The 15,807-nt window shown below is 49.9% G+C and overlaps 1 protein-coding gene across 11 annotated transcripts in view; it reads left to right on the top strand.

Annotated features, from left to right (window-relative positions):
* The window catches only part of PKNOX2 (PBX/knotted 1 homeobox 2), a 198,548-nt gene that overhangs the window by 50,730 nt on the left and 132,011 nt on the right, over positions 1–15,807 (top strand). The gene's annotated exons all lie outside the window — the stretch shown is intronic.

The following is a 15,807-nucleotide window of genomic DNA, read 5'->3' as shown; positions in this document are numbered from 1 at the left end:
CACAGGCAGCATCAAAGTAAGAAAGGCATTTTAGACATCCCCAGTCAACTCTTTTATTTTTCAGATGAAGAGTCTCAGGGCCAGAGAGGTCAAATAATGGGTCTAAAGTCATCAAGCTAGTAAGTGGGAGTAGAATTTATTCAGCACGGAGGCGGGTGTATAGTTTGTGTATACTGTGGTCTGAGGCTGGGTGGAGGGAGCAGGAGTCTGGGGAGGTCTCCTCTCCCAACCTGGCTGAGCTGGGAGGCCACTCTGTCTTGCTGTGCCTGTCCTCTCCTTGTGGTCACCATGTTTGCTCCCAAAGGGGCCTGGCATGAGGAACCACTGGAAACCAGAGAGCCTGGACTCCAACTCATCAGCCCCTGCAGCACCTTGGTCAAGTGCCCTAGTTTGTCTGGCTTTAGGGTCTCTGCCTGTGATCATGGGCACACCTGTGTGGCAACAAGCAGGTGTGGCGACCTGTGAGCTGCTGTGGGCGAGGCTGCACCCAGCCTTTCAGGGGTGGGCTCCTGTCTGACCAAGTGACCGAATTATCTACCCTGCACCCAGCACTGCTTCCACGCTTGAATGAAGCTCCAGACCTAGTTGAGGCTAGTTGAGACTTTCTCGAGGTACTCATAGGCTTAGTGGTAAAAGAGACCCGAGAAGCCTTTGAATTCAACTGCCTCACATTTCAGAGGAAAGCAAGGCAGGCTGTGGGAACAACGGAACAAGAGCTTTGGACCCTGGTCCAAAGCCACGTCACTGTTGGGGGCTGCCTTTCCATTCAACTTGCAGCATCTACCCTGTGACCCCAGCATGCGAGGGGTGTCTGGTGGGCCCTGCCCCTCTCCATCCTGCAGAGCACCCCAGAAGCATAACACGGGGGTGGGCCTGGCCCCCAGTCCTAGGGCAGGGACAGGCACCCGGTGGATCGTGGTATCTGGGGGCCCTTTTGCTGCTCAGGACAGGATGCCGGTGAACGTGGCCCCGAGGAGCTGGCTCCTGCCTTTCAGCCCCTCTCTCCTTTCAGCCTGCGCAAGTGTTAAATACAGCATCAAATTAAGCAAAATTAAATACATTTCCATGCAGCATTTTTCTCTTGACTGAATCAAACAATGCGGTTGCCATAGCAACAGCCTCTTCTGAAAAGGTCACCTGCAAGAAACTGTGTTTTAGGTACAACTCAAGGAGATTATGGGGGATTAACTCATTTTATACATATATATTAAATATATATTTTTTCCTTTAAAGAGACTAATATCCAACTGAGCTGGAAGATACCCACAGAAAAATTTTAAGTCCCTGATAAAGGGTTTTTTTCCTCCCCCCACCTTTTTTTTTTTTTTTAACCAGCATGCAGTGGGGTGATATCTGAAATGGCGACTCTGTTTTTACTTGGCTTTAATTAAACCTCAGTCGGGGCTGAGAAATGTGGTGAAGCGAGATAATTGCACTATTCCCAGTACAGTTTTTAAACTCCGGCTTTGATATGCACCTCGTGACAGCCTGAACCTGCACCCAGACTCCTGGGGCTGCTTGGAGCTCAGCTCATAACCACCCCTCTCAACCTGTGGGCATCTGGGGACCGGCACTGGGGACCACGGCGGGGGCAGGTGGGGACCCAGGCCATCTGGGCCGAGGCAAGGAGAGGCTGAGTCTCCTTTCTAAAAAGTTCATCTCTGGCGTTCAGCAGTTCGCCCCTGGACTTTAAAATCCAGGCTGTTGGAGAAGGAGGCACAGGAGCCAGTCGAACTCAGAAAGAGAATGGGATGGGTCTTCTCTAGCTTTTCTCCGTAATTTAGAGAGTGACCTGGACTCTCTTCATCTCCAGGAAACCCTTACTGGATTTGAGTTGAGTCGGGCTGCCTGGCTCAGGTTCCTTTGTGAGTGTCACAGGCAATTGGAGGGGCAGTCACTATTTCTATTCAGTGCTCTCCATCAAGAGCAGGTGTGGCATTCCCCCAAGAAAGAGGCTCCAAATTCCATATGTTCACAAAGCCCCACACAGCCCCACACAGCCCCACACAGCCCCAAGGGGTCCCGCATGGCCTGGCCAGCCTACCCAGTGATGGTGTGGGTGTGGCCGCGTTCTGGCTGTTCTGGTGCCAGGGTGATGGACATCTGCAGCTGAGCTATGCAAGGAATATGTCTGGACCCCTCCCATCTCCTCCTGAGTCCTGCTTGCTTTCCAGGAGGGGAGAGAGTGGGCCCCTGTCCTAGGCCAGGAGGCTGAGGGTGTCCAAGCAGAGGGTTAAGAGAGATGAAAAAATAGGAGACTGGTCATCTGTGTGACCGAGCTGGCTTCCTGGGCACCAGCTAGCCAGCTTCTCTGGAACCAACGGTCAACTGCACTCTAGAGACTGTCCAGAATGGACTGGCCGTGGCTGACAGCCCTGGCCCTCGTGTCAGGTTCTCATGAGGCTCAGCTTTCTCTGGAGCTCAGGCCACTTGCCGGGACCACACCTCCCCTCTGGGCCTGCAAGAGCCTGTGGCCGGCACCAGCTTGTAACTTCCTCAGGAGGAAAGGGACTGCACTCCTGGGATATATACATGTGACACAGCCAAATATGAGTCTAGCGATGTGCAGGGCAGGCCCAGTTTATACAAGTACTCTTAGAAATGTTCCTGGCTGGCACAGTGGCTCACGCCTGTAATCCTAGCACTCTGGGAAGCCGAGGTGGGAGGATCACTTGAGCTCAGGAGTTCTAGACCAGCCTTAGCAAGAGCGAGACCCCGTCTCTGCTGGGAATTAGCCGGTCATGGTGGTGCACACCTGTAGTCCCAGCTACTTGGGAGGCTGAGGCAGGAGGATCGCTTGAGCCCAGGAGTCTGAGGTTGCTGTGAGCTAGGCTGACGCCACGGCACTCTAGCCCGGGGAAACAAAGTGAGACTGACTCAGTCTCAGAAAAAAAAAAAGAAAAGAAAAGAAATGTTCCTTTACTGCCTTCCTAGTGGCTGACCTGCCATCATATAAAACTTCTTTCCCCTTCTGTCCTCAGATCCCCAGACCCCAGACCCCAGACCCTTCTCTTAATTCACCCCTATGTTAGACAAGGTACCTTGTCGTATAGTGACGAGGGGAACTTGCAAGATAGGCAGACCCGGGTTTGAATTGCGGCTGCCGCTTACCAGTTGAATGCCTTTCTTTCCTTACCTGCCAAATGGGGATAACAATAGTTACTGTCATAAATATAGGGTCGCTCTGAAGATTGAATGAAATGACCTGAGGGAAAGTAGCTGGATAACATAGGTGCTCAATGGATGTTTGCTCAATACCGTATTTCAGAAACATGACTTTTGTACAAAACAAGCCGTGTGTTTCCTTTCCTGTGAAATCCAGCTTGCCAGCCGGGGATGACTGCAGAGATTAAAGAAGGAACAGCAATTTCTGACTGTAATCCCCTAATACAATCACTGGAGGTTTTCTTGAACTCTTAAGGAAAGCAAATCTACAGTTATCCAGGGAAGAATTTTATTTTTAGAGCAACTCAACTCTCTGAACTCACACACTCCCTTAAAACAAGATCCCCGAGTGCCTGGCAAAACTAGAAAGACCCAGGGGAAGACCATTGTCCCAAGTGGAGAGGGCCGGGCCTTTGAGTGACTCAAACCCAGCTCATTTCCCCATGTAGGACGAGGTGGGCTGCTGTTGCCATGACAGCGCTGTTGTGGTGTTGCTTAGTGGGGGCTTTGGTCACGTCCCTTTTCCTGTCTTGGGTCCCACTGCTCAGCCTGTCAAACGAGGAGACCTCCCAAGTCCCTTCGGGAGACACGTGGCAGGCAGAAGCTCTCTGCCAGCTCCAGGCCAGCCGAAATTGGAGTCAGACGAAACTGGGCTTGAAACCCGCCTCTGCCAATTTTACCTATGTGACCTCGGGGTAGTTACTTCCTACTCAGAACCTCAGTTCCTGGTCTGTAAAATGGGAATTTATCTCACAGTGTCATTGCCAGGTTTGAATGAGATGATACTCACGAAGTGCTCACACCCAGACTGGCACCTAGCAGCCTCTCAGTCTGTGGCATCTTGATTGTATCTACACCGACATGCGGAGGCATCAGGAGCACACGGGGGGCTTGTTAAAGCATGGAGTGCTGGGCCCCACGCCTGGAGTTTCTGACTCAGGAGGTCTGAAGTGGGCCCTGAGAGTTTGCCTTTCCAACACGTTCCCAGGTGATGCTGCTGGTACAGGGACCACACTTAGAAAAGCCCTAGTCTCTATAATCCTGTGAGGGAAATATTTGACCACTATCCACTGAGTCTCATAGGCATCCAACTTTGTTTATGAGGGCTTCTAAGTGGGTACAGAGGACTGAATTTAGACGAGTGCTGTGTAGTCTAGAACTATCTGCAATGATGGAAATGTTCAATATCTGTGCTGGCCAATCTGGTAGTCACTATCGACATATAGCAACTGAACCCTTGAAGTGTGGCTAGTGCAACGGAGGAACTGAATTTTACATTTAAACAGCCACATGCAGCTAATGCCTACCATATTGGACAGCGCAGGCTAGCTTCTCACAGACAGGGCTTATATTAACCAGGAAAATGAATGGTTAGGTGGGGGGTACCTCAAGAACCTAGACTGGAGTTAACACACAACATTGCAGCCCCCTGCTCCTTCAGTGTGTTCCCTCTACCCAAGGCCCTTCTCTGGAGACTTTAGGAGCCAAGTAATGAAGCTTCCCTCTCCTCTCATATACCTGAGTGTCTAGGTATACTGCTCTCTGGAGGAGGCAGGGACAATTGAAATATATGCAGTGTATACAGGGTTTGAATGTTCAAGTGGAATAAATAGTGATGGACCTCTTAGGGACAGTGGCACAGTAGAGAAGAGCCAAGGACATTCCTGTATGTTTCTGGGATAGAATAAAATAAAGACACTTTCTGGAAGGAAGTGGAGATCAGAAAGCAGTGCGGTTTATTCAGAGTTAAAAGATGGAAGAACAGAAGGGTCAGTTAAAAATGAAAACTTTTGGCTCCAAACAAGACATCTAGGAAAAATTTGAAAGTGAGGAACTAATTCCTCATTGTGGTGGGGAGTGAGGAAGAAGAGAATGATGTTTGTGGCCAAGGTGGAGAGGTGCTTCCTAATTCAGGACATTTCTGCAAGTGGAAAGCCAGGCAAGTATTACTATTCGAGAGTCATCCTGACAGTGTTTGCCCTAAAATCTCTCGTCTCGTGTTGTGTCTACTCAGCTTGGGAAGGTGATAGAATGTGGCAGTTAAGATGGTTGGTTCTGAGAGTCACAAAGATGCAGGTCAAAATTAGCTCTGCCTCTCCGAGCCGTAGGACCTCAGGCAAATTGCATAACCTCGCTAGCCTTGGTCTCTCCATCTGTAAATGGAAATAATAATGGTACACACCTATAAAGCTGTTCTGAGAATCAAAAGAGACAGTGGATATGAAGTGCTTCACACAATGCCTGGCACATGGCAAGTGCTCTGGAGATGGTGGCTATGATTACGTTACATACACCACTGACTTCCCTCCTGGTCTCTGCAGCGAGTTCGTCCGTGGGCTGTTTCATAAGGGGAGTAAGAGGGCTCAGATTCTGGGCGCCCTTCCCTGAGTGTGTATCTTATCCTGGACCCCTTGCCTGGGTAGAGGTGACCTGTCAGCCTGTGGCCCCCCGGGGGTGAGCCTTTATTCCACAGCAACAGCCATGATGGATTGTGGCGCGTGTTCGCGCCAACACGCAAGAAATAGCATCACCAGAGAACCAACTTAAGCCTGGCCTGATTTAGTACAGAGAAAATGACAGCTGCTGTGCTCGGCTGGCTTCCACCCAGCAGAAGGCTATTTTTTGCAAATAAAATGGTAAGTTGCTAATCAGAAAGATAAATTAAGAAGCATTAAGATAATGATGGTCTAATCACCGTCCACACAGAGAATTGCTAGAGTGAATATCCAGGCTACCGAGTGCTTGAGCGCATTTGGTGATTATTTGTATTATGAAGGGAATGATGAATTCCAAGCCTGGAATCAATTTAGCTCAGGAAACCCACAAGACCAGCCTCCTCAGGGAGAGGACACCAGGGACTTCTAGAGGTCATCTGGTCCCCTGCCGGCCTCCACCCCCAGCTCTGAGCAGCCTCCCCCAAACCATTCTGCATTTCTGGCTGCTTCATTACTGAGGTTCCCCAGATTCTATGAGGGTACCTCTTGGTTCAACTTCTTAGGTACCCGATATGCTTCTGCTTGGGGGCTGACTGGGTGAGGAATCTGCTCTAGTTTGAGAGCAACAGAAGGAGCTCATCTGAGAGGGAGCCGGCCACACAGCAGAGAAGAGAACCCGGGCTTCCCTTTGCTCTTCTCTGGGCCATTGGGCAGAGGCTGTCCCATGGCATCACAGAGTCTGGAGTGATCAAGCCATGGAGACTGTCGTCCCCTCTTTCTTCAGCTGAGGACCCAAGGCAAGGGAGGACGAATTGTCCAATATCTCAGAGACAGAGCCCAAATGAGGGCTCGGGCTGGTGTTCCCAGGCACGTGCTCCTGCCCTGCAAAGGGCTCTGCTGCTGAACAGAGAGGGAACGTTGAGAAAGTGCACCCCTGATTCCCAGTTCCTCCCGGTGCCTCACTGGGGATTGGAGCCTCAGAGTGTGTTAGAAATGAAATGCAATAAATAGAGAAGGCCCAGTTCATACAGGGTCTTGCTGGCTAGGTAAGGAGTTTAGATTTGATCTAACACTGGACCAGAAATCACTTAACTTCTCTCAAGCTTCGGTGCAGCCTCACCTACATCCTCATCCGTAAAAACAGGGCTAATAAATGACCTCACCTGTAGGTTTGCTGTGCGTCGTCAATGAAAGGCTGCATGTAACACACGAACTGCCCCACTAGAAAAAAAATTTTTTTTCCCTTGGGACCACGGTATTTTATTACAAAAATAGAATAAAAACTTCGAAAACAAAACGATCCTTTCTAATGTAATGAAAAATTTGTTATTTTTTATTGTTTTCTGTGTGTGAGTTACAGGCAACTTGAAAAATAGTTCTCTCGGCTCCTAAGGTGAAGAGACGTGTGAGTTGCATATGTCCCATGAGGCCCCGGGCTCAAAACTAGTGTGAGTTAAATACAACTCACGTGGCAGTTCATGTGTTCAAGTGCTAAGCTCGACATCGTTCCTCTTATTGTGAGAAAATGCAGTGACGGCAGTGGTGGAGGCTGCCACAGTCAGGTTCTAGGCAGGGGTGTGCTGGACCCAGCTCACCAGAGCTGACTGATATATTTTCAGAATCTTGCAAGCTGATGGTTAAACACAGCCATTATTAATATTAAATAATGCATATTTGGTATAACATTAAATTATACATATATTAAAAACAAAGGTAAAAAAATACAAAAAACTCAGGTGGGGGGTGAGGCATGAAAAATTACTTATGGGGTACAATGGATACTATTTGGGTGATGAGTACACTAAAAGCCTAGACCTCACTGCTATACAATATATCCATGTAACAAAACTGCACTTGTACCCTCTAAATATATTGAAATTTAAAAAGAGAAAAAATATGTACTCAAAAACTCATGACTTCCTAAGCATTTTGCTGTTATCTATGCCCTGTGGGTTCTTTGCTTCTATGGTACCCGTAGGGTGGAGATCTCACGTGAGGGCATGCTACTCTGCAGCCCTTCCCGACTTTGCCTTCCGTGAGCTCACCTGGGTACCTTGAAATTGGCCATGGTGGGAGTATTATTCCAGAAAGCCACTGTTAAATATTTCCCAGCGTGCTCCTGGTCCTAGCAGGTGTCCCATGGGCAAGAGAGGGGCAGGCTGAAGGTGCATGAAGGACCGTGAGAAAAGCCGGCCCCGAGCTGGGCACAGAGTGCACACTCAGTTCATGATGGATGTGACTGGGGGCCCTGGCAGGCGGAAAGGAGTGGTGAAGCCTGATGCCTACGGGTGGGTTAGAAACTGCAGAGTCCTCACCAAAGGAAATGTGAATGCTTCACAAATTTGAATTCCTAAAACCTTGCGTGTCCATTGAGTGTTTAAAAATCACATCATATCCTAAAGGTGTTAGGAAGCTGTCACTGACAAGTCCCATGGTAAATAATATTGTCGAGGAAAGAATCCTTCTGCAACATAAACAGTTCCTCCCCCTGCAAAGTGAACCTTAGGTAAAAATGGATTTTTACCCAACTTTTTTAAAGTAAGTTCCGCCAGCCTACATGGTGGGCACCATGCAACCTCTGTCCACTCCTGTGGCTACCCCCTTGCCACCCGCTGAGGTTATGGGGAGACGGGGTGCTGAGCCTGGTGTCACCTGCCTGGGGACCCCTGCCTGGGCCCCCAGCTGTGCACACTGTGCTCTGCAGCCTGTTCTCCTCCCTCCCTTTCCCCTCAGTTCCTTGGGAATCTGGCCTTGGATTCGCACCGGGAGGGACATCTGCACATGTGGACCTTGGCCCTTTCCTGTCTTGGGGCCTGGTGATGCTGTCTGGCCAGAGTCTCCCAGGGGAGGCTTGGCCAGGATGTGCAGGGAAGGACAGCACATGCTGAGAGCGTGCAGGCCCTGTTTGGCCCTCGGGTTCTTCTTGGCCTTCTTGAGAGGGAGGGCGTCGCTGATACTTTCATCCTGGAGAACATGTGCTGCACGGGGGATCCCTCGGCTCACTTGAGCCAGCACTTCCGGGTTCCCTGCTGCCTGTGAACTTGTCAGCTGAGGGGGCCCTCTTTGTCTCTGACCTTTCTCTTTCTCAGGCATCTTGTGCTAATAATCTTATAATATTAATCCTCAGCGGGTACATATTTTATTGTCCCCATTTTGTAGATGAGAAAATTGAGGCACAGAGGTTTCTTGTTGGTAGGTGGTGGAACTGGGACTGGGCTGCGGGTTTTCTGACTCCAGAGTGCAGGCAGCCAGTGGAAGGAGAAGCACAGCCCTGTGAGGAGGATCCAGGGGTACCCCAGCTCCGCCAGCCTGACTTAGCAGCTCTGGGACTGGTGGGGCAACTCACACGGCAAAGACCGATCCCCTGCACAGAGAAAGGAGGTTCACAAACGCTCTAAGGTCCCTATGGAAACAGAGCCTGACTCCTCCACCCCACGTGCGTGGCGGGGAGGAAGGGATGCTCAGGGCCTCACCCTTTCCCCTTCCCTGGGCAGCCACTCCCTCCCTGCTCCCTCCAAAGCCTGGGGATCTAGAGGCAGACCCTGGAGCAACGTGTGGCTTTGGGCTAGTTCCAGCTGCGTAGGTGGGGGAGGAAAGAGGCTGGAAATTCCTGAAGACTCAGTCTTCTGGGGAACAAATGCATCCTCTTTCTCCCAGGCCTCCGTGGCAGCTGCTGAGCTGCAGAATTTATCGAGGCCCTTCATGCTTTGTGACAGACTGCTAATGAAAGAGAGGCCAGGGCTTCTGCGTCTGCCTTCTTTGGTTTCTAATTTGTCCAGGGATTCTATCCCCTAGAGGGGCAAGTGACTTGGAAGCCAGGAGGGCCCCACAGAACCCTGCAGCCTGTCAGCAGGGCTTGGCTTGAAAGGCCCCTGCCGAGGGCCACCCAGGGGGCTGCTCCCAGCTCCAAGTACCTGCCAGGGATGTGAAACATGCCCTGGGATTAATGGGAACCAGATGGGCAGGACAGCCCCTCCACCTGGCCTCCACCAGAGAAACGCTCAGATTTCTGGCATTGTGGTGAAGCTTTCCTTAGGAGTTCTCAGATACTGTTGTTTGCTCCAGGCCACATGCCCGGGAACAGAAGCCAGGAGTCCTGGTCCTTTCTGTTCAGATGAAAGACGAGCAAACAAGGAGGGCCCTTAGCGGCCTCCCCGTGTGATGGCTCCCAACCCGAGCTGCACGTGGGATCGCTGGGGAGCTTTTGAAAACTACTTGGGCCTGAGCCCTACCCTAGACCACTACATAAAAATCACTCGGGAAGGGGTCCAGGCATTGTTTTATTTTAAAAGCTTCTCGGATGTTCTAATGTGCTGCCCAGGCTGAGAATCACTGAACTCGCTTCCTTTATAGACACTTCAGGACCGAGGCAGTGGCCAGCGCAAGGTCACGCGGTCAGAACCAGCAACTCTGTTTCCAACTCCTAGCTAGAGTTTGTTCTCCCACGCCACGGTGGCATGTTCTTCTGTGTCCCCACGACTCATGGGCCCCGCAGAGGGCCTATTAAAGATTTCAGTTGCCTTTTTATTTCTGCCCTGCCTATTTGACTTGCCAGTTTGTGTCCCTCTTCTCCTTGGAACCATACACAAACACATTTCCTCTAGGAAGTGCTGCCCGACCACCCCAGCTCTTCTCACGATATGGACCCTCCATAACCTTGCTACTCAAAGTGTGGTCCGCAGACCAGCAGCACCAGCGTCGTCTGGGAGATTGAGAAATGCCTCGGCATGTCTTCCCTCAACCCAGACCCGCTGAATCTGAACCTGCATTTTGGTAAGATCCCCAGGGGATTCGCCAGCATCTTACAGATAGGGAAGCACTGATACTTGTTGTTTAACATACTCCCTGTCAGATTCATTGCTGTAGGTTTTGTCTCAACAATAAAATCGCCTTCTTCTTGAGAAAGGGGACCGGGTCTTATGTGTCTTGCACATAACATACAGTAACACAGCACAGCACAGGACACATCGTAGGTGCCGTTTACCTTTTGATTGACCTGAAACAATCTCTTCCAGCTGCCCAGGGTGTAGAGATCTCAGGAGGGTGGACACAGAGTGAGGAAATCCTCAGTTCTTCGAGCTGAACCCACAGCAGACTAGGGCCCTGTTGGCCAGGGGAAATCTCTTAGCTCCCAGTTGGGAGACCCACAGCAAATGAGCCCGGAAATGGGGAAAGGTAATGAGCCTCCCTCCCGGCCGACTCAGTGCCAGTGCTGTGCTAGACATCTGCTCTCTTCCCACCCCCACACATCCACTCTGCAACCCGGGCAGATAATGCAACTTGGTCCTTCCATTTCCTTTTATGCGAAATGAGAACGATAGTATCTGTGCCACATACCTGCTGGGGTCACTTTGAGTTTGGGGCACCGAGAAGGCATTCAGTAAATGCTTCGAATGAGGGTCAGTGAGATCGTGGATGCGAAAGCACTTTGCTACCTCTAGTCTTATATACATCTAAGGTCATTTTCATATTCTTCCTTTTCCCATTTTCTGGATGAGCAAACTGAGACTTCGTTCTCAGCCCTGGGCTTTCAGATTCTGGGTCGGATTTGAGCAGAAACAGTTGCCCCTGTGCTGCAGTTGGAGTCTCCATGGAGGAAGGGACTTGTCATAAAGGAACAAAACAAGTGCTACCCAGGCCAGAGTAGGGAGTCAGCCTGGCCAGGTTCCAATGGAAGAGGCGAAGAAAGTGGGATAGAAGACTAACCTTAAATCACTTTTCTAAAAAAATCGCTGCTCAACACGAGCACGTCACCCGGTGCTCATTAAATGTGTGAGCGCCCTCACCGGAGGCCCGTGCTGTCTGGATGCTTTATCCTTTGCCCAATAACCGTTCCTCAGCCCACAGCAGCAGCACTGGCCTGTGAGGGCTGGGTCTTGCCTGGCAGCCACAATCTGTTCCTATTTCATCTTAAAAAATAAAATGGATAGGATGTTGTATTTCTCCCCCACCCCCAGCATGAAAGAGTGAAGGATCAGAGCTGTCTCCCACCCCCACCCCCATCCATTGATGAAAAATTAACCAGCTACGCAGAGTGAAAGAATCCCCGAGGGGGGTGAGGTCTCTGATGTGAGCTGGGCTGGGCTCTGAAAGCTCCAGAAATCCTCCTGGTCGTCCGTTTTCCAGCCCCTGGATCCTCAGAGCAGCGCACACAGGTGTTGCAGCATGCTAATCGGCCACGTCCCCCGCAGCTAGCTGTGCCCACCGACTGGTGCAGCTGAGAGGGCCCTGGTCAGGCTTCCGATGTGAAGCAAGTCCCCGTGTGCTTTGGGGGAAATGGAGTAGCTTGCAGCACACTCTGGTTTACTTCTGTCTCCATGTCTCTTCTGTGGGCCTCCTGAAGACAGAGGCTGGGTCTTATTTGCGTCTGAACCCCAGCACCTAACAGTGATGGATAAAGAGCAGTGGCTGTGATAAATGAAGGAAGGAGTGAGTGAGTGCGTGAGTGAAGGCTTGACCGTGAGCTCAGAGTCCACCCCACAGGCTCATCTCAGTCCCCGGGACACCGAGCATCCATTCGCTCGTTCATTCAGTCAGTCTGTAAGCGTGCCCTGAGCAGCGTGGTAATACAGAGCGTGCAGTTCATTCATTCTCTACATTCATTCAGCAAACACTGGGTACCCGGCCTGTCGTAGTGCTGGGGATACAGAGATAAAATGCTCATTCTCTGCCCTCAAGATGCACACGATGTGATGGGGAAACGGCTCAGTAACCTGAAAACCACAAGCTGCATGTGGTGACAGCCTTGAGAGGGGATTCCTGAGCCACTGTGGGGGCTGGGAGAGGGTACCCAGCTCCACTGAGGAGACCGGTCGGTGGGGGGCATATGGTGGGGGTGAGGATCTGACACCTGAGCCGAGCCTAGAAGGGCAAGTGGGAGTTACCTGGGAGAAGCTGACGGGAGAAAGGCGTTTCTGGCCAAGACAGAGGCAGGACTAAGCCTTCGTACCCTGTCATGGTGATGGGCAGGAGGGCACCAAGGGCATCTCTACCCACCCAGCTCTGGCAGGATGGTGCCGCAGAAAGAACAGAGGATGGCTCAGGAGACCTAGATCAATTGTCATCAGCTCTCTGGGCCTCACTTTCCTTGCATGTAAAATCAGAGGCCGGCAGGTGGACCCTAAGATCCACTCCCCATCGTGTTGTGGGTTTACAGTGGGCCTCTCCCAGCACCTGGCTGGGTATCTCGGGGAGAGGCTGGGAGGGCCAGGTGGACGAGACCACACTCTGATGCCCCTCAGCTTTGGACTCTTTCTCTTTCTGCCCACCGCAGGCCGGTCCGGTGGGCAGTGTGTGACCTCCCAGGACCAACGTGCACAGAGCTCTGTCTCCTAGAGCAGAGACCAAGTCGTCCTCTTCAATATTAGGCTAGTCACCACACAAAACGGTTTGGTGGTTCCTCAAAAAACTAAACATAGAATTACCATTTGACCCAGTAAATGTATAGGTATATCATAGGTATATCCATATATATAAGAATGATAGGTATATCATTCCTATATATAAAGCCAAAAGAATCAAAAATAGGAACTCGAACAGATAATTGCACACTCAGATTCGTAGCAACATTATTCACAATAGTCGAAAGGTGGAAACAACCCAAGCATTCACCAACCGATGCAGAGGTAAAGAAAAGGTGGCATATCTATCCGATGGAATATTATTCAGCCATGAAAAAGAATGAAGTTTTGATCCATACTGCAACATGGATGAAACTTAAAAACATATGGTAAATGAAAGAAGCCAGACCAAATAAAGGACAAATGTTGTTTGATTTCACTCATATGAAATACCTAGAATAGAGAAATTCATAGAGACAGGAAGTAGATTGGGGTTAGTAAGGACTGGGGAGAGGTGAGGACGGGGAGTTATTGCTTTTAAGGGTGCATAGTTGCTGTTCGGGGCGATGGGACAGTTTTGAGAACAGATAGTGGTGATAACAGCACAACAGTGTGAATGTAATTATGCCACTGAATGGTTTACTTAAAAATGGTTAAAATGGCGCATTTTATGTTATAAACATGTTACCACAATTAAAAATAAATCCTAGGCTAGCTTTTGCAGAAGACCAACCAATCAACACTTTATCTGATAGCCGCTCTCCGGCCGCCTCTCCAACAGTCCTTCGCCCCTTAGGACTTCTCTCAGCACTGAGTTCTGCCAGGCTGGTGTGTTTCATTTTTGTTTTTATTTCCTGCATCTGCATCTGCTACCACCAGAATCTATTATTGCTCTCTGGGGCTCGTGCCCCTGACAGCGATTATTTGTACATGTAAATCAGAGAGTCAGGGACAAAGCTTTAATGACAGTCTCTTGGAGGTGGCGGTGGCAGCAGCAGGAGATGAATGAGTGGCAGCCCCCGCTGGGTTCCCTCTGGTGCGGTGCTCAGGGGTGGAGTGGGGGTGAGGGGGGCTGACTAGATCTGGTCCAGGTTCAAGGAACTCTTCCTGGAAGTAATGTTGATTCTGCCTCTGCATCCTTTAAAGGCAACATTCATTTGTGAATCCTCAGCTCCTACGACAAGGCTGGGCGCTCCATTCAGGCCTGATGGAACTTAGCAGGCCCAGCCATGCGTGGGAAGGCAGCTTTCATTCATGAGCCTGGTGGCAGCCACCCCTTCCTTTCTCTCTTCCCGTTGCTGTCTGCCAGAACGCTTCAGTCCTGGAGAGCAGGCTGGGGCTTCCCTCGGAACGAGGCTGCACTACTTTATACCTGAGACGTGTTTGCCTTAAAGAGAGGAAAGACACCCGTTCAATGCTGGGGACACTTATCAACTCTTGATGTGCAAGTGCAGTGTGGAAGTGGGGGTCCTGGGGGAGCCAGAACCCACAGAGTGGGAGACTGTGGATGTCACTGGGCTTGGTTTATCTTTTGGGGGCTGTGCAGTCACGCTGGACCACCTAAACTTGTTTACACACCAAGAGCAAAGGGGAAAAGCAAGATGCGGAACACTGTTGAGGAGTATGCTGCCATTTATGTCAGAAACATACATGTTTGTATATGCATGCAGTCTCCCTGGGAGGTAGACATGAACATTATAACGGTAATTGCCTCTGAGGGTGGGGTGGGGGGATGGGGTGCTTCAGGGTCAGAAGTAGGAGGAATACATACATATATACACACACACACATATGTTTATAATTTGTACTGTTTAAATTCCTTACCATATGCTTTTAATTGCCTAATCACAAAAAGGAATTTTTTTTAGGCCGACCCCATGTGTTGCAGTGGGCAGGTGGATGTCTAATGGGGCCGGCGAGTGAAGTTTAGCTCTCCTTCCCTCTGATTTCTCCTGGTCTTGGTGTTTTTCAGAAGGGGGTTTGGAGAAGTAGAGAGAGGCTCTTCTGTCCCTGGGGAGCTCACCCAAGTGTTAGGTGTGACTTGGATTTCTTTCTTGGGAAGAGCTCTTCCTTTTTCAACAGTCTGTTTCCTTGTTCTTTGGCCTCCTGGACAGAGATCCAGGTCTTGCACCCGGCAGCTTTGCCCTCTTGCCCTCTGGGCACCTGTGTTGTTATTGCTCAGGCATGTCCAGAGGACATCCCTGTTTGTCTCTGCAAACCTTGTCTCTTTAAACTCTGGGAAGGCTCAGTCCTCCTTGATGATCAGTCTCACAAGAAGTTCCTTTTTGTTTGAGAAGTTCACACACACACACTTTATCCCTGGGGAAATACAACATCTCCCATCTCCCTCTTACCTCTTACTCAAATGTCTTCAAAATGGCTGTGGATATTACCTTTAATCTCATTTCCCCCACCATTGATTGAAGGAGGGGAAAAAAAAAATCAGAATGTTTCAGAACATTCTGAGCAATGGAAAACTGCATTAGGAAGGAAGTCGTCTCCCCAACTGAACTCTGTAGTTCACGGCCACTAATGTTATAATAATATTTTGCTTAAATAACGAAACTTCCTAACATCACTATTCTACTTAACTTGTAATTTCAGGCAATTATTTCCATGTTAACTAGAGGAAATTAACACATCAAACAGAAACACAAATGATTCCTGCTCGAAGTTGTTTTCAATATTTCTGCTAAGGAACCAGTTTCTATTGTATCTTCATTTGCACAAGGATTTATGAGCTGTCTCCTTTGGGCCTGACAGTGAGCTGTGGGGTACCCGGAAGCCTGATCTCATGGACTAAAGTCTCATAGGCTTTAGAGCAAGACTAAAAGGCGTGAACCAGAGCCATGGAAGACATTCTATAG

The sequence above is a fragment of the Eulemur rufifrons genome, chromosome 6, assembly GCF_041146395.1.
Source record: "Eulemur rufifrons isolate Redbay chromosome 6, OSU_ERuf_1, whole genome shotgun sequence".
Classification (NCBI taxonomy): domain Eukaryota; kingdom Metazoa; phylum Chordata; class Mammalia; order Primates; family Lemuridae; genus Eulemur; species Eulemur rufifrons.
Note: the sequence above shows the minus strand (reverse complement) of the source record. Positions and strands in the feature narration are given on the sequence as shown.